Raw genomic sequence first — 18,978 nt, forward strand, 5'->3', positions numbered from 1 at the left:
TTATTTGGGGGCCCGGAGAGCTTGCAAAAAGTTTTGTATCTTATAAATATCAATGTAATTCAAGTCTTAACATGACTTCTTCTAATACATCAAGTATATTTTCTTATTTTTCTTATTCTATTTTTATTTCATTTCAAAGACTTCTATTATCTCATTCTTAAAAATGCAATTAAATTAAAAGGGAGGTGCTGTAATTGAGCGGTAAAGCGCTTGGTTTCCGAACCAGGAATCCCGGTTTTGAAACCTGGTAAGACTGCAATTTTTTAGTTCTATACAGTTCTATAGATAATCTAGTGCGAAATGTCGCATAGTTATACACATATTTTAATCATAGTTAACAAATTAGTATAGATCCCCTTAAACGATCATATATGTGTATATAATTGTCTACGTCACCCAACAATGCGGGACACCACACATGCACGACACCTCTTTAACCCTCGATGTAAAAGTCATGGAAAGATAACTCTTTTATTTCTGCAAGTCGGACTAGAGTAACTCCACGTAACTATCGCGGCGACATAGGGCGCGGCTTAGAAAAAAATAAAGGGGGAGACAACTAATCTTATCAGTATACCATGGCCACCTCTTCACATATATTTCGTGGAGTCAACAGGTCTTTCAATGTAATAGAAATTCCTACAATCTGACTGCATCAGGTAATTGTTTATTTTTATCAGTCTCATATTTCTGGAAAAATGTCATCGACGAAACTGTTGCTCTCCAACTTCGTAAAATGACTGTAAGCTTTGTTTGCGAACATTGGGATAACTATGGATACGCCCTGACCGTTGTTCTTACGGAGGCACAGTCATACACTCTGCTCGACAATACGCTGCCCACATGAATTCTTCCGGCTTTTTAACTTTTATGGTGGCGAGGCTGAAATTGTAGCGATTTCTCAGATACTTCCCGTTCACCCGTCACTAAATAGCGGCGTATGCTACGCTGCGAGTCGGCTAGCTTTGGTGTATTTCATCAAATACATGGTACTTCAAGTTAAGTCACATTTAGAGTTGTTTTTTTTCCTCTTACTTTGGTCAGCTATCTGGCAAACCTTGATATTTGTTGCCAGTATTTCTCTCTCTCTCTCTCTCTCTCTCTCTGTATTGTGTGTAAGGATTGGCGAAATATATAACAGCTTTTATGTTTATAATATAAATATTGAATAGCTGCAGCTTTTGTATAGGTCTTACTTCTGTTTTTATGTTGTTTTTTTTGAGCAATGGTATCATTATACTTGCATTGTAGATTTGTGTTCTATAAAATTTGCATGCATTTTGCATGCGTTCTACAAAGGTATATTTTATATGTGTAATAGCCCACTTTTACGTTATACGGATGTATGTAAACGCGACATGAAGCTCTTCAAAATCGACACTGGCAACTGGAAAGAGGTGGCACTGGACAGATCCACATGGAGAGAGAGCATAAATGAAGGTTCACGGATTGCAGATGTCATACACAACAGAAGCAGAAAGAAGGGTGAAAATGCAACGGCGCCTGGTGATTAAATATGCCCAACCTGCGATCGCAGCTGTGTTTCAAGGATTGGCCTCTTTAGTCACACAAGAAGTTGCAAAGGGAAAAGATCGTCTCTCGAGACATAAAATGCCACAGAGCGGACGAAAAAGTTATTATTTTTGTATTATGCATGTGTTTTTTAATATCCGTTATGATAGCTTTTTTTTTTTAATTTTTGGTACGATATATTCAATTGATAAGAAAAATATTCTAAATCCTAAAATATTTCTAAATATTCTATTCTAAATAAAATAAAAAAAAAAAAAAAACAAGTATGTATGTATGACTTTTATTTTACTGCAAATTCATAGACCATCACAATAGCCTATAGCCTTGCATATACTCATTGTATTGGTAGTCATAACTTGTTATATTATCCTGGGAAAATAAAGATAACGATTAAAAGAAAATAATATTATCACACAAAATATTATAGATAGATAGATAGATAGATAGATAGATAGATAGATAGATAGTGTTATGCTCTTTTGCGGTGTTTAGTACTTGAAAATGTAACTAAGTCCATTTGGAGTTAAAAACCGAACTCAATACTGGAACAGAGAACACCGACGAAAGGCCAACAAACGATAAATAAAGTCGACGCTGGTGTTAAAACAACAAACACTTTTAATACTCAATATGGGAACCGTCCGATGTCGTCTATTACTAGCCGTCTCTAGAATTCTTCTTATTCTTACTGTAAATAAGAAAACGTCTTGATTCTAAATCGTCGCCTAGAGAGTTCTTGTTTTTTAAAGATCCGTCACGTCACTTGTCACTAAGTAAAACTTTCCCCTTATTCCCGAAACAAATACTAAATTCTAATCATGTCATAACAATAGATAGAGAGAGAGAGAGAGAGAGAGAAATAGAGATTGAGAGAATGAAAGACATTGAGAGAGACAGAGATAGTAGAGAAGCATTGAGACAGAAAGAGTGAGTGAGAGGAAAGAGGTAACGGAGAGATAGAGAGACATTGAGAAAAAAAGAGACAGCGAAAGAGATAGAGAAAGAGAGAAGCTTAGAGACACTGAGAGACATATATATATATATATAGAGAGAGAGAGAGGGGGGGGGCTGTCTAATTACGTTATGTTTCATAATGAACTACGAAATTCAAAAGCTGTTCAAGAAATAGCGAGTGAAAGAGCTCTCCTGTATTAAAAATGTCAATCACTTTGTTCAATGTCTAGTTAATAAAGAGTAAATACTTGATGTACTGTTGAAATAATATAGGAGTTAATATAAAACAAAAAAGGGAAAGACAATTATGTTTTGGTTTCTAGCCTCAAGAGATAATGTGTAACTCCGAAATCACACAAAAATGAGATTATGAAATGAAATTAAAATAAACTTTAGTTTATAAACTAAAAAAAAATGATAAAATACACTTCAACTTTTTTTATTTAATAATTTAAAATCTAACTTATAAAATAAAATTAAACATTGAACATACACGATTTTATTTATATAAGGAATGCATTTACAATAGTGAATTGGTAGTCGCAAGGGTGTACCTACTATATATAAATAATATAAATACTAAAACTTTTATAATGATTGTATGTAATAGAATGGCATTTTGATCCCACGATGACTTGCTAACCATTGTCAAAATAAAAAAATAAAAAACTTAATGGCTTACAAAGACCTTCCTTCATGGAACAGTACCAGAAAAAAGAGAAAGAGGCAGACGGAGATAGCTATGGGAACTTGGGAAGACAAAAAAATATAAAAAATAGGCGGGCGTGTCACTGAAAAAGATTCTATCCAAGTCAGAAACTAGTGGAGAAAGACTGTCGATAGATCATGTATGTTGCTCTAACGGGAAAGGTGAATGTAATGTGTTTGCTTGCAAAGAAAGAAAAAGTTGGAATGATTAATATAATGATAAATTATAATTTAACTAATGTACCAAGCAGTGATTCAAGCAACTTGGGATCAATCCTCTTCTCTCTCAAAAATTCTTCCTCATCTAATGGAAGTGCCCAGCTGACTTCAGCCATTAGGATCAGGAAAGCCATACAGATCACCAAGTAGATGAGATTTATCATTTTCTAAAATAGAACAAAAAAAAAACATTATTTGACGGAATGTTTGCTCCATAATTATTATATTTGTATATTTATATCATAAAAAGTTATATTTTTTTGTGATACCCACATGACACTCTCGTAAACCGAAGGCCACAGAAACAAATGAACTTTACATCATCTGTCTGGAAAAGAATTTTTTTTACCATGTTTGCCTTATTATTGCCAAAAGATAAGACATCTGGTGTTGGCCCAAAAACTCGCAAGCATATAGAAATTTGACCAGTCTGATTTTGGAGCCGAGGGCTAAGCCTTAGTCTTTCCAAATTATTTTAAGTTTTGGAAGGGCTGCTGCTATTCTGGCTTATAGTTTGGGTTTGTTCCCTCATCTGAGACAATAGCTCCGAGGTATTTGAAGCTGTTAACATAACACTAGTCAGTTTTTCACCTCCAATACTAAAGCCTCTTTTAAAGCCCTGATGGCTATTGGCCATAATTTGTTTTTTCAGCATTTATTTGCATGCCATTTGCTGCGAAAGTCTTGTCAATGCGCATCACCAGGTCAGCTAGTTCTTCTTCTGTCCCTGCTAGGCCATCAATGTCATCTGCGAAGCGCAAGTTAGTAATTCTTCTTCCTCCAATGCTAACAGTACCTTCATAGCCCTCGAGAGCATCTTCCATTATCCTTTTAAAGTGAATATTTAAGAGAGTTTGGTGAAAGTAGGCAGCCTTGTCTTACTCAAACATGTAAACTTACCTAAGTTTTGATCTTTTTTTTTCTTCAGAAAGGTTTCGGAGTCTTGGGATGATGTCAAACTAATGGAAACAAACTGTATATTTTATAGTGAGACATAAAAATTAAATGCTAATATATACATAACATTTCATAAATTCACTCTTGATTTGGCAATAAAATTTGAAGGCAATTAATGTTTCTATTTGTTTACTACGTACCTTGTTTTGTTCGGAAAAGAATGTCACACTCCAGGATGTACTTTATCACACAATAAATTTAGAAATATGCCTTTTTTAATTATTGAAGAGAAGTGTTTCTCAAATATTTTCTAAGTCGTCGCCCAATTTTAGGAAACCTTAAATATTTTTTTTACTAATAATTAGTAAGTAAGATTCCGGTTTCAGACCCTGCGATGTATATGGCAAATGGAATAAAGGTCATCTTTTTCTGTGTCTCATTGTTAACGAGGGTACCATGTGGCCAGCACGACGACCAACCGCCTTTACTTTTCCCCAACTAATTTCAGGTACCAATTAGAGCTTGGTAGACTAAGAGGCGCCCATAGATCCCGAAATTAAAAATTACACTCTTCACCATGTTTCGAACTCGGAAACCTCCGTCAGGAAGCCAAGTGCTTTACAACTCTGCCACCGGGCCTTCTTCTTTTTCTTCTTTTGACTAATAAGATCCATTAAACTGCAGATAAAAGACTGGACAGAAAATAAAGTCAAATGTATTGATTGTTCTAAAAAAACAATATAAACTTTTCTTTGGCAGAATTACTTTAATTAATATTAATATAAAGTAAGGTAACCATTTTAGACCTGGCTATCCATAGGATGAATGATATAAAGGTCAATTGTTTCTGTGACCGATGGTTACCGGTTAATGGCTTTTTTTTTTACATCAGCTTATGTCAGGTATTTGAGCTGGGTGGACTTAGAATCTCGAAATTCAAAAGGTCATTCACCTGGATTCGAGCCGAGATCACTCGGTTTGAATGCAAATGGCGTTGCCACTCCGCCTGCACCTCTCTAAGCACTGTAATTAATATATTCTTTTATTGTAAAAGTGATGTTCTGGGGATTGCAGGGTGTGAACAGTGTACCGGCACTTTTTTACTATCAGTGGTGTAAGAAAAAACAAATAAGCCCAAGATCGTCATTAACTTTCATAACACTGACCTGCAATGTCACAACCTGTGGGCAGTGAAGACCAATAGCTTGCTGCGACGTCGCAAGTTAGTGTTGAGGCCTACTATAACAGTTGGTCTTGAAAAGACAGACAACAGACAAAGTGCACATGTTCTTATTAATGCGGTAAACAAGAACGAGACTCTCAAACTGTAGGTTAAATAAAAAGTCAATGTTATTGGTCAACAACGTAAAAAAACAAAATCAAAGCCTAAACTCAATGGCTTGCATCCACTTAACAGGTTATAATGTTTTTGATGCACTTTGTAAAGATCGTTGGTTAGTTTCACCGTAGAAAGTCAATCCTCATCTCGAGCTCAATTTCAAAGGCAAAAATTCTATATAATTTTTTTTTTAACAATTTAAAAGAAATATACTTTTAAACAGCATCCATTTATCGAAGATAATGGGTAAGTTTTGTGTCTTGAGAATGCTAAGTACTCAATAATTTAAAGGGGAAAGGTCAATATAGAAACACCAGGAGTGATTTTTCTCTTGACTTATCACAAAAATAAAAAAAAAACATCTTGAATGAGAGAGAGAGAGAGAAAGAGAGAGAGAGAGAGATTTAGATATAGAAAATTCTCTTCATGGCAAAGCCACGATAAAGTCATAAAAAATGAAAAATCTTTTCTTTATGCAAGTTAGACTAGAGCTACCCCACATATGTTTCGAGACGACAGCGAAAACGGTTTTAATAAAAGTGTATGGTGGAGGGGAGAACTAATAATTTTCTCTTAAAATCTTCTATATATATATATAATTCTCTTTTTCCCTCAAGAGTTTGGTCGAGAAGTAAAGGAAAGATCACTATGCGGATAGTCCACGAGAAAACAAGAGTTGTGTTTACACTACGGATGACTGGCTGCGCGATGGACTGTCGTTTAGATGTATCAAACCCTGCCCGCTCCCCCTTTGTCCAGCGGGAGGTTTGGAATAGGAACTAATCAAAGTAATCTACTGTATATAGTGTTATGACATGATTAGGAATTAGTTATTTGTTTCGGGAATATGGTAAAGTTTTACTTAGCGACGATGACGTAAAGTTGGTTAAAAAACAAAAACGCTCTAAGCGACGCTAAAAGGAAGACGCTTCTTGAAGAGCAGTAGAATAGATACGGATTTACGGATATAGCTGACATCGGACGATTCCCTTCTTGATTATTTAATATATTTTTAGAACAACATCAGCGTCGACTACATATTTGATTGTTTCGGCTTTTCGCCGGTGTTACTGAAGTAGTTTGAGTTACGCATTACTTTCAGTAAGACGTGGATCTACACTAGATATATTTCCAAGAATCAACACCGCGCGGAAGCCTTTGTGGGGTCCTATGCAAAACGGATTTCGCGGGGCCAAGTTCGACTATGCATTTTATTCATTCTTTACTGCGTACAGAAATAATTTACGAGCCTTGCGTGTAGCGAAGTCATACAGTATATCATAATAATTCTGTTTCCTACATAGATCACACTCAATAGCAAGAATTACAAAAAGTTTCAATTTATCTTTGAGAATAGAATTGTTGACCTCAAGTAATTCTTCATTAGTTTGAGGCGCGAGTAGCTTCTTTTACCAGATTACACAATTATTGCTGATGCATAATGTCGCGCTTAAGAATTGCGTTTTCCATATTGAATGACACCAAAAATGACAATTTTCGTGTATATATTTCCGTATATGTTAAGAACTTTTTCGTATATTTTGCGATTTCGGGAGATTTCCAGGAGCTCCTGGTAAATCGCCGGGAGGGCGCAGGAAATCTGTTTTAAGTTATAAAATGGTTTAATTTAATAATTTCTACACCTTGAATTAAAGCGGCCCCTATGAAAGTGCGGGTCCTATGAAAGTGCGTGGCCCACTTCGGTGTCATAGGTTGCAGGCGCTAAGGCCGGCCCTGCAAAATAACGGCGTATGCTACGCCACCGGTCGACTTGTTCTATATATTTGACTACAGTTATATATTTATGTTGTTTATGTTCTTTTGCACACGTCAATATCGGGTGTTATTAAAATAGTTGCATGTTTTTTCTGTAGCTTTGTTTCAATTTCGCTCCTTTGTATTACCCTTCGTTTGCTAACCATGGCCACCGCTTCACATATATTTCGTGGAGTCAACAGGTCTTTCAATGTTGTCGAAATTCTTGCATCAGGTAACTTTAGTGGAGTATGCTACGCCATGGGTCGACTAGAATATTATATTGGCCTCCTTCAGTCGTAGAAAGACTATGTTTTATTACGAACACATTTAATGTGACTGTAGAGCTTTTTTTGGAGAGATGCTCTTGTCCACATGTCAAGGAGGCTTTCGCTTTTCTCCAAGCCCTTGTTTTCTCGCTTTCTTGTTCACCGTCTCTCTTTAACTAATGCGGTCTAAGACTACGTCTTACCAATGGTCAGTATCAATGTTCACTGTTTGAAATGTTCACACATTTTATAACATCCACGTGACGAAAGTGATGGCGACCAGGTTTTCTTGAGCCAGACGCAAGCCGCCCTTTGAGAATGATTTTCGAGATACGATTGTCCTCCATCCGGAGACTTCGCAAGTGGAATAAGTTTAGTTTTCTCTTGCGTAGGAAGTCCACGACTCACTACAGTACAGTAGCGTGCTCAGAACGCACGCCTTGTAAACCTCCATTTTGGTTGCAATAGTGATGTTCTGGTTTTCCCAGACTCTTGCTCGGAGTCTAGCAAAGGTCGATGCGGCCTTCCATATGCGTTTTTTTTTCGCCTCTTCTAGAGTAAGGACATCTTGAATTGTTGATTCATTCAAGGCACCCAGCTTGTTATACTTAATGAGAATGGAAGGTTGTGCTGTAGCAGGTCGTCTCATAATATTTATTTTTGTGTTAATGGTAAGGCCATACTATTTACAAGCCTGAGAGAAGCAGGACATTAGAAATAGATTTTCCATCATTTTAGACTTCTAAGTGCTATTTAAAATCTTTATGATTTGCATGTCTAGAAATAATGCTAGAGGAAAGCGATTAAAGATTAAAGTTTTCGATTAGCATAGACAAGGAAATTTAAAAAATATTTTTTTTTCTTACATAATACAAGATTTTTTTTAAATACTTAAAGCTCTATACATTTCTGTATACATCATCAGCATCATTTGCCTCATTAAGTTGTGAAACTACTATGGTTTATCTCGAAAACCTTTTCATATGGCTGTGGAGCTCTATTTTGAAGAGAAACTCCCGTTAACATATATTGCAGGTTAAGTGATCTTTCGCTTTGGTGGTAGAGGAGCTGGCCATTTTCCGTGTGGCTTTCTTGGTCACCGTCTCTCTCCAACTAGTGCGATCTAAGGTTATACCCAATGGTCAGAAGCAATTTTCACTGATTTTCAATCCCCTTTTATCACATCGACGTAACGTTTTCTTGAGCCAGTCGCAAGTTCCTCGTACAGAATGATTTTCGAGATGCGATTGTCCTCTATCCGGCGAACATGTCCAAGCCAGCGCAGGCGACGTTTCCTGTAGACCGTAAGGATGCTAAGAATTGCCATTCTGGTGAGGATCTCAGTATTACACTCTCATTCTTGCCATCAAATCTGGAAAGAGGATATATGCCTTCGGTGCTTTTGTCCAACGCGAGGTGGATTAGCAGTGAATAGAGTATTTCAAAGATGGTAGGGGCCAGGAAACAACCTTGTTAGACACCTCTGTTTATACTGAAACTTTTGGAGCAGGAAAAGTTGAACTGCAATGTACCCTACATATTTTGGTGGAAAGAGATAATAATATTTAGAACTTGGAATGAGAGCCTATTATTTGTAAGATTTTAAAGAGGCCTCCTCTGCTGACTAGATGAAAGGCCTTTGTCAGGTAGATGAAAGCAATGTACAAAGGTATTCTTAGCTCTCTGCACTTTTCCTGAATTGACGGATGGAGTATATTGTAATGTATTAGTTTAGAGAGTAGGTTAGTTTTGTTAGTTAAATATATTGTGTATAGTTTTTAGCGACGGTAAAAGTAGTGACTTAGTAAGACAGGGTTAGACAGACTAATGACGTAGTAGACTTAGGCGAACAAGAGACCAACATGGCGTTATGTTAGAAGTAGGTTGTGTTTTGAGTAGTAGTTGAATAATTAGATATAGTGACGTTTTAGGAAGACTGGACGGATTTCCCAGTGGTTAATAAAGTCTCATTTTATAGAACTGAATGTTGTTATCAACTATATTCAACTTGTAATGTTCTGTGGTTAATGTTAAGTAATAATTGATACATAGTCGAAGTCAGATTAGATTAGCCCACAACAATATATATATATTTCTAGGTAAGATTTGGAGGCACATCTGCAGCAGTTTGGGGTTAGGGCGTGGAGACAAAAGGCCCAGAAGAGATCTGAATGGAGTGTTGTGTTAAAGCAGGCCAGAGCCCTTAATGGACTGTAGCGCCACAGGGATGGATAGACGTAAGGATTGGCGAGCAGTTTGCGTCACAACTTTAATGTTTATAATACAAAAAGTGAAAAGTTCTAGTTTTTTAGCGGCCCCCGAAAGGGGAAAAGACGCTATTAGTTTTGTGCGAAATGTCTGTCCGTATGTCCGTCTGTCCGTCCGTCCCGTTTAGATCTCGTAAACTAGAAGAGATATTGAAAATCCGACTTCACAATATTTTAGACCATTCAAAGTTCTGATGCAACGGCTACTTTTTTTTCCTGAAAGCGAAAATTCTAATTTTTAAAAATCAATTATGCAAGCAGTTTTTTATAAGAAAAAGCTAATTAGTATGCATTATATGTTACACCTAATTTAAGACAAATAGTAATCTTATAAACATCATTTTCGTGAACATTTTTCTATATAGCGGAATTTTTTTTTTTTTTTTTTTTTTTGAGAATTCGAAAATGAGATTGAGCCTTTTCAAAGAAATTAACTTATTTAGTTCGAACCGAGGGTCCCGGGTTCGAATCCTGGTGAAGACTGGGATTTTCAACTTCTGAGTCTACCCAGCTCTAATAGGTACCTGACATTAGTTGGGGAAAAGCAAAGGCGGTTGGTCGTTGTGCTGGCTACATGACACCCTCGTTAACCGTAGGCCACAACGACAGATGAACTTTACATCATCTGCCCTATAGACCACAAAATAGTTAGGCCAGGTTCACATCTAACTTTACATTCACTTTCACGTATCCTTTGATCTCCGGGACGGTTGGGGCACTACACAAGATCTGTTAACCTTCTTTCTCCATTCTTATCTCTCATTTGTCTTTGATATAATTTCATTCGGATGTTCTTCCTGAAAATATTGAAGCCTTCCTAGGTGGACCACTGGTCGTGCGGTTTGCGCGCTGGACTGTCGTTTAGATTTATCGACGATCGAAGGTTCAAACCCTGCCTGCTCCCATCCCCCGTCGTCCTGCGGGAGGTTTGGACTAGGAAGTAAACTATCTTCAACTCTGAAGGATTATCCGAATTATGTAAAACATTTTACTTCGGGGGCCGATTTTGAGTTTGTGTTTCCACACAAACTGTCTTTTGTAACCTTGTTGTTTTTATTTTTATTTATGAGCTATTGTATCGTAATACTTGCATTAGAGATTTGCCTTTGGTCTGATACATATGTATTTGTTATATATATATATATATATATATATAGTGGATAATGAATACTTTAATCTTAATAAACCATTAATAATACATCAATAATAAATTAGTTTACATTATTCCATCTTGGATTCCACTCCCTCTAACCGTTTCAAAACGCATTCGCACCATACCACATTCACGCTATGCTGCGCACGTAACAGTATTTTATATCTGTTTGTAATTTTTGTTTTTTACTATACTTTATGTTTATGTTGTTGTTGTTTTTTTGATTGTTGGTATCATACATTCATTCTAAAAGAAAAAAAAAAGTATTCTAAACGAAATCAGAAAGTGTATGTATTTTTTTTCGATTTTCATTTTTATTGCAAATTAACCATCAAAATTGCTTAGATCTTGCATTTACTTATTGTATTGGTGGTCATAACTTGTTATATTATCCTGTGAAAATAAAGATAATAATTTAAGAAAATCACTCATATATATATATATATATATATCATCATATGATATGATATATCATATATCATCTTTATATATATATATAAAGAGAGAGAGAGATGGATAGATGGATGGATAGATGGAAGATAGATGGATGGATAAATGGATGGATAGATACATAGATACATAGATAGATAGATAAACAGATAGATAAATAGATAGATAGATAGATAGATAGATAGATAGATAGATAGATAGATAGATAGATAGATAGATAGATAGATAGATAGATAGATATAGATAGATAGATAGATAGATAGATAGATAGATAGATAGATAGATAGATAGATAGATAGATAGATAGATAGATAGATAGATAGATAGATTGATAGATAGATTGATAGATAGATAGATGATACAAAGATACATAGATACATAGACAGACAGACAGATAGTTAATAAAGTTTACATACTTGATGTACTGTTGAAACAATACAGGAGATAATATAAAAGAAAAAAGAGAAGGACAATTATTTTTTGGTATCCAGCCTCAAGAGATAATGTGTAACTCCGAATTCACACAAAAATGAGATTATGAACAGAAATGAAATTAAACTTTAGTTTATAAACTGAAAAAAATGATAAAATACACTTTAAGTTTTGTTATTTAATAGTTTAAAATCTTAAAAAGCATTTAAAAAATTAAAGGCTCACAAAGACCTTTCTTCATGGAACAGCACCAGAAAAAAGATGAAGAGGCAGACGAGATCGCTATGGGAAGAAAAAATTTAAAAAATAGGCGGGCGTGTCATTGAAATTTTTTTTTATCCAAGTCAGAAACTAATGGAGAAAAACTGTCGATAGATCATGTATGGTACCCTAATGGGAAAGGTGAATGTAATGCATTTGCTTGCAAAGAAAAAAAAGTTGGCATGATTACTATAATGATTATTATAATCTAATAATTGTACCAGCCAGTGATTTAAGCGTGTTAACATTTAATCTCTTCTCTATCAAAAATTCGTCCTTATCTAAAGGAAGTGCCCAGCTGACTTCAGCCATTAGGATCAGGAAAGCCATACAGATCACCAAGTAGATGAGATTCATCATTCTCTAAAATAGAACCAAAAAAAAACAGCATCTGTTTGTAAGAATTGTTTGTTTCATAAATATTATAATTGCATATTTATATCATAATAAGTTATATTTTTGTGATAGCCACATGATACTCTCGTAAAGCGTTTGCCACAGAAACAAATGATTTTTACATCATCTGCCCTAAGGTCTGGAAGATAATTATTTTACTATGTTCGCCTTATTGATTGCCAAAAGATCAGACACCTGGTGTTGGCCAAAAAGTTGTGAAATTTAGGAACCATCTCAACTATGTAATTCCCACCATATTAAGGCCTCCATGCCCTTGTGTCTTATGTAATGAGATGAGTCTAATGTAGCAGGATCCAGCTACCTGACAGTGTTTCGTAGTTCGCCTGTCTCCGTTCTAAGAAAAACACTCGCATGTATCAGTTTTATCATTCTCGAGACCAGTCGTACCAACAAAGTCGTGTCCGACTACCCAGATCTTCATCAGTGTGACAGGTGGGGAAATGTGACGTGTGTTTGGCACGTTTTATGTCTAGGGGATGATTATTTTTAATGCTATCACACCCCCACTTATCAGCATATGAATCGGGAGCAGACACGCAACGAGACAAAGCAATGAAAGATAGATACAAAAGTTAAAATAAAGGAAATTTATTTACATAAATATACATATAATAATAAAAAGGGGGAGGGTTTGCATCTATCTCTAGTATATTCTATGTTTAATCATCACTCTTGCACATAATAAGAGAGTATGTCACTTTGTCCTCTGACTTAGCTGATTGTCCTGTTGATGTCGCAGCTGGCTGGGTCCTGGCTTGAGGTTCTGCAGCTGGAGGTGGCGCTCTAGCGGATAGAGGGACGCCGGCGATATAGCTCTTGTGGAGTCTCAGTCCCAAGTTCTAGTATCTGTAGTGGGCACAGTATGGCGGGTGGCCGGATACCGTGGGCACAAGGTTACTGCGGGCAGAGCTGATCTGCCGTGGGCAGTGTGAGTAACAGGATATGTCCAGTGAGTTGCAGAGGGTTGGCGTAGCTATGACGTCTCTCACAGATCTGAATCTACGGGAAGTCGCGCCTAATAGCTTGACAGGTGGGCTGTCGAATAGGCGGGCAATGCCGATAGCGCCAAGTAGTAGAGTTGGGTAGATCTCAGTAGGCAAATGCAGCGCTGAATAGCACTAAGCACAACTGCAGGTAAATAGATCGTTGATCCAATAACTAGGCAATAGATGATTCTCGATGGCAAATACAGTGCTGAATAGCACTAAGCACCTAAATAGGCCAGTAGGCAAATAGGCAGGTAAGTAATCTGATAAATAGGCAATAGGTGATTCTTGGTAGCAAATACAGTGCTGAATAGCACTAAGCACCTAAATAGGCAGACACCTGAGGGAGGCTGCGGATAAACAAAGACAAGTTAGGACATGTCTCTCATGCATCTTATCGATGCCCTCGACTGAGGTGCATTCGTCAGATTGGTAAAATTGTTTTAGAGCATAAAGGGGAGATGATGACAAATGGGATTTGGAAAATAGATGGCAGATAGTAGCAATATAGAAATGTACATAAAAGGGGAAATAATAATATAAGAATGTACATAGAAGGGGAAGTAATAATCTTAAATAATCAACACAGGTGGATAGCGAAAGAAAAAGGGGGGGGGGTGAGTTGGGCGGTGGTCAGCGATCGAGACGCTTTGTTTGCATATGACCGTGGGTCGAGAACAATGGAGCGTGCTTGAATGTCCCTTCAAGCGGCGCAACTCTCATTAGAGTAGAATGAGTAAAGGGGAGATAATTCATGTATCTTCTCTAAACGCAGTATCAGCGCGCTAGTAAAATTATCACGGTTGTCAGCCGAGATAAAGAAAATAAAATAAGATGTACAAGTATATACATGGTTGCATCAACTATCAATTGAGCAACGTAGCATTAATAGATTAATGCAATACATAAATAAATACATAGCACATGTTTATGTTTTTCTACTTACGCCAGTGAGAAATACACAATGCACTAATTAAATATAAATGAACTAAGCAAAATACACATGATAAAATCCAATGGAAATATACAGAGTAATTAAGATGGAACTTGTGATTAAGTTCGGCTTACCACCAGGTATTCCTCTAGGAGAAAGAATAAGTGATATAGTAGTCCAGACTCAATAGCTCAGCTCGAATGCGAAATGAAAGAGAGTCTGGCTCCTTTTTGGATCTATTATATATATGCCTGGAAAATGTGGGCGGACACCGGAAATGTCCTAAGCTTAGCATTATCTTACACGTGGGTGAAGTAGACTTGAGATGGGAGTGGCACATGGGATATCAGGCGGTGTGTTGACCAGGGTAATCTCTTAGATCAAAGAGAGACGTGAGAAAAGGGGGGGGGGGAGAAGGATTAGCTTGCATTCAAACCAAGGTGGTGTCAACCGCGATCGTCCTTCAGACATCCGGCGGGAAGACAAAAGAGATTGTGTGTCTACCTTTCCCCGATCAAGGGCAGATAAATGAAAGGACGCGCTTTAGCTATCTCCAAGGTGGTCAACTAACTCTAGCCTGGAGCGGAAAAGGTGTGGCGGGTGAAGAAATTTAGGGGTAGGATGGGGAAATAATTAAAATAAAATAAATAAATAATGAAAAATAATAATTAATGCTGTGATAATTTAGAGTGACTCTGACAGCGAGTTTTTGACTTGTCACAATCAGATGTTTTCTATTGTTTCGTCATCAATTCACATCACATTTTAAAAATTATATTTCCAATAATAATACATGAAAAAAAAAGAGGTTATTAGATGAAAGTCAGTTAATGCATTCAAATTCAGGTCTATATATTAACTCACTCTGTATTTCGGTCTGGCTAAAAGTTTGTACACCTTTTTTCTCTGACACCCAATCTCGGATCAAGCTGAAATTTTGGACATTTATTTCTTTTATATGACAACACAAAAATCAACAACAAGAAAAATAAACAATTAGTTAATTAACTATTAGTAATAAATAACTTTAATTGATATCTCTAATAAGGAAAAGAAATGGTACTTTACTGAATTGGTGGTAGAAGCTTGATTTGTCCCCCTTATATTACGCTGCCTTTTCAGGCTTAATAAACAGAAACATTAAATAGAATTAGTAGATAATAAAATCTTTAAGGTTCAGAGACTCTTTGCTAGCAAAGTGGTTACCGCGTTGGCTTGGCTATATATATATAAATGCTTTCTATTTTTAGTCTAGATCTATTACAATATATTTTATGACTGATCCAAACTAGCTGATATAGGTACGCTAAATATAAGCTTTTTTTTTTTTAAAAAGTAACGTTTTTCTTGTTTTATAGCTTTAGAAAGATTTCAAAACGCCCTTTTAAAAATATGTCATGTAAACTTTTACCTTTTAACCTATCCCTTAGTCTGTTAGACCGTTGTGGCACCAAGAAAGATTTGTCGACCGTCTTTCTCCATTCCTCCTTGTCTTTTGCATTGTTTAAAACCTCTTTCATAGCATGCCCGCCCATTCTTTTATGTTGTCCTCCCATCGCTTTCTCTGTCTGCCTCTTCTTTTTTTTCTTGGTACTGTTTCCTGAAGGAAGGTCTTTGCAAGCCCCGTAGATCTTGTAGTGTGGCCATATATTTTTAGCTTTCGTTTTTTTCACTATGGTTAGCAGGTCATCATGGGGTCCAAGCGCTGCAGTAACGTTGTCTCTAATCTCTTGGTTTGTGATGCGGTCTTTGAATGTGATACCTAGGAGCCTTCTGTAGCATCTCAATTTCATTGCTAAAATCCTACTTTTTAGCTCTGCATTCAACGTCCAAGACTCACAAGCATATAAAAATGTGGCTATGACGAGGGACCACATACGTCTGATTTTAGTGCCGAGGACTTAACCTTTGTCTTTCCAAATTATTTTAGGTTTTGGAAGGGCTGCTGTGGACTGTGCTATTCGGGCCAAAAGTTTGTGTTTTGTTCTCTCATGTGACACTATAGCTCCGAGGTATTTGAAGCTGAAACTAGTCAGTTTTTCACCTACAATACTAAAGCCTCTTTTAAAGCCCTGTTGGCTATTGGCCATAATTTGTTTTTTTCGGCATTTATTTGCATGCCATTTGCTGCGAAAGTCTTGTCAATGCGCATCACAAGGTCAGCCAGTACTTCTTCTGTCCCTGCTAGGCCATCAATGTCATATGTGAAGCGCAAGTTAGTAATTCTTCTTCCTCCAATACTAACAGTACCTTCCTATCCCTAGAGAGCATCTTCCATTACCATTATATAGGTAATATTGAAGAGTGTTGGTGAAAGTAGGCAGCCTTGTCTTACTTCAATATGTAAACTTACCTAAGTTTTGATCTTTTTTTTTTCCTCAGAAATGTTTAAGAGTCTTGGGATGATGTCAAACTAATGGAAACAAACTGTGTATTTTATAGTGAGACATAATAATTGAATGCTAATATATACATAACATTTCATAAATTCGCTCTTGATTTGGCAATAAAAGATGAAGGCAATTAATGTTTCTATTTGTTAACTACGTACTTTGGTTTGTTCGGAAAAGAATGTCACAATTCAGGATGTACTTTATCACACAATAAATTTAGAAATATGCCTTTTTTTAATTATTGAAAAGAAGTGTTTCTCAAATATTTTCTGAGTCGTCGCCCAATGTAATGAAACCTTAAATATTTTTTTTACTAATAATTAGTAAGTAAGATTCCCGTTTCAGACCCTGCGATGTATATGGCAGATGGAGTAAAGCTCATCTGTTTCTGTGGCTCATTGTTAACGAGGGTACCATGTGGCCAGCACAACGACCAATCGTATTTTCTTTTCCTCAACTAATTTCAGGTACCCATTAGAGCTGGGTAGACTAAGAGGCGCCCATAGATCCCGAAATTAAACATTCCAGTCTTCACCAAGTTTCGAACCCGGGAGCCTTTGTCAGAAAGCCAAGTGCTTAACAACTCTGCCACCGGGCCTCCTTCTTCTTCTTTTCACTAATAAGATTCATTAAACTGCAGATAAAAGACTGGACAGAAAATAAAGTCAAATGTATTGATTGTTCTAAAAAACAATATAAACTTTTCTTTGAAAGAGTTACTTTAATTAATATTAATATAAAGTAAGGTAACCATTTTAGACCTGGCTATCCATAGGATGAATGATATAAAGGTCAATTGTTTCTGTGACCGATGGTTACCGGTTAATGGCTTTTTTTTACATCAGCTTATGTCAGGTATTTGAGCTGGGTGGACTTTCATTCACCTGGATTCGAGCCGAGATCACTCGGTTTGAATGCAAATGGCGTTGCCACTCCGCCTGCACCTCTCTAAGCACTGTAATTAATATATTCTTTTATTGTAAAATTTGTTCTGGGGAATGCAGAGTGCGAGCAGTGTACCGGCACTTTTTTACTATCAGTGGTGTAAGAAAAAACGAATAAGCCCAAGATCGTCATTAACTTTCACAACACTGACCTGCTATGTCACAACCTGTGGGCAGTGAAGACCAATAGCTTGCTGCGACTTCGCAAGTCAGTGTTGAGGCCTACTATAACAATTGAAATCAAAAAGACAGACAATAGAGAAAGTGCACATCTTCAAAATGGGGTGAACAAGAACGAGACTCTCAAACTTGAAGTTAAATAAAAAGTCGATGTCATTGGTCAACCACTTAAAATAACCAAAATCAACGTCTGAACTCAATGTCTAGCATCCACTTAACAGGTTATAATGTTTCTGATGCACTTTGTAAAGATCGTTGGAAATATATTTTCAAACATCATCAATTTATCATAGATAATGGGTAAGTTTTGTGTCATGAGACATTATCGCTACTGTATTGAGTTTAATAGTGTTGATTTATTTTATATATTATGGAATACTTCCCAATAATCTTGAGAATGCTAAGTACTCAATAATTTAAAGGGGAAAGGTCAATATAGAAACACAAGGAGTGATTTTTCTGTTGAATTATCACAAAAATATATTTAAAAAAACATCTTGAATGAGAGAGAGAGAGAATAAGAGAGAGAGAGAGAGAGAAAATACTCTTCATGGCAAAGCCACGATAAAGTCATAAAAAATGTAAAATCTTTTCTTTCTGCAAGTTGGACTAGAGCTACCCCACATATGTTTCGAGGCGACAGGGAGCACGGTTTTAATAAAAGTGTATAGTTGGATAGGAGAACTAATAATTTTTTCTTGAAATATTCTATATTCTCTTCTTCCCTCAAGAATTTGGTCGAGAAGTAATGGCAAGATCACTCTGCGGATAATCCACGAGAAAACAAGAGTTGTGTTCACCTTAACGAGCTTTGCGTGTAGCGAAGTCATACAGTATATCATAATATTTCTGTTTCCTACATAGATCACACTCAATAGCAAGAATTA

The 18,978-nt window shown here is 36.4% G+C and overlaps 2 long non-coding RNA genes across 2 annotated transcripts; both read right to left on the bottom strand.

Annotated features, from left to right (window-relative positions):
• Window positions 1–1,799: 1,799 nt before the first annotated feature.
• On the bottom strand, window positions 1,800–4,388 carry LOC106079769 (uncharacterized). The gene is made up of 3 exons (XR_001220075.2): window positions 4,315–4,388; window positions 3,440–3,581; window positions 1,800–1,902 (listed from the first exon to the last, which is right to left on the bottom strand). It is a non-coding gene; the product is annotated as an uncharacterized LOC106079769 (long non-coding RNA).
• A 6,980-nt stretch (window positions 4,389–11,368) lies between these two features.
• On the bottom strand, window positions 11,369–17,050 carry LOC129922653 (uncharacterized). Its single transcript, XR_008774571.1, has 3 exons — window positions 16,928–17,050; window positions 12,459–12,600; window positions 11,369–11,487 (listed from the first exon to the last, which is right to left on the bottom strand). It is a non-coding gene; the product is annotated as an uncharacterized LOC129922653 (long non-coding RNA).
• Window positions 17,051–18,978: the final 1,928 nt, after the last annotated feature.

Source organism: Biomphalaria glabrata, chromosome 14, assembly GCF_947242115.1.
Source record: "Biomphalaria glabrata chromosome 14, xgBioGlab47.1, whole genome shotgun sequence".
In the NCBI taxonomy this organism is placed as follows: Eukaryota; Metazoa; Mollusca; class Gastropoda; family Planorbidae; genus Biomphalaria; species Biomphalaria glabrata.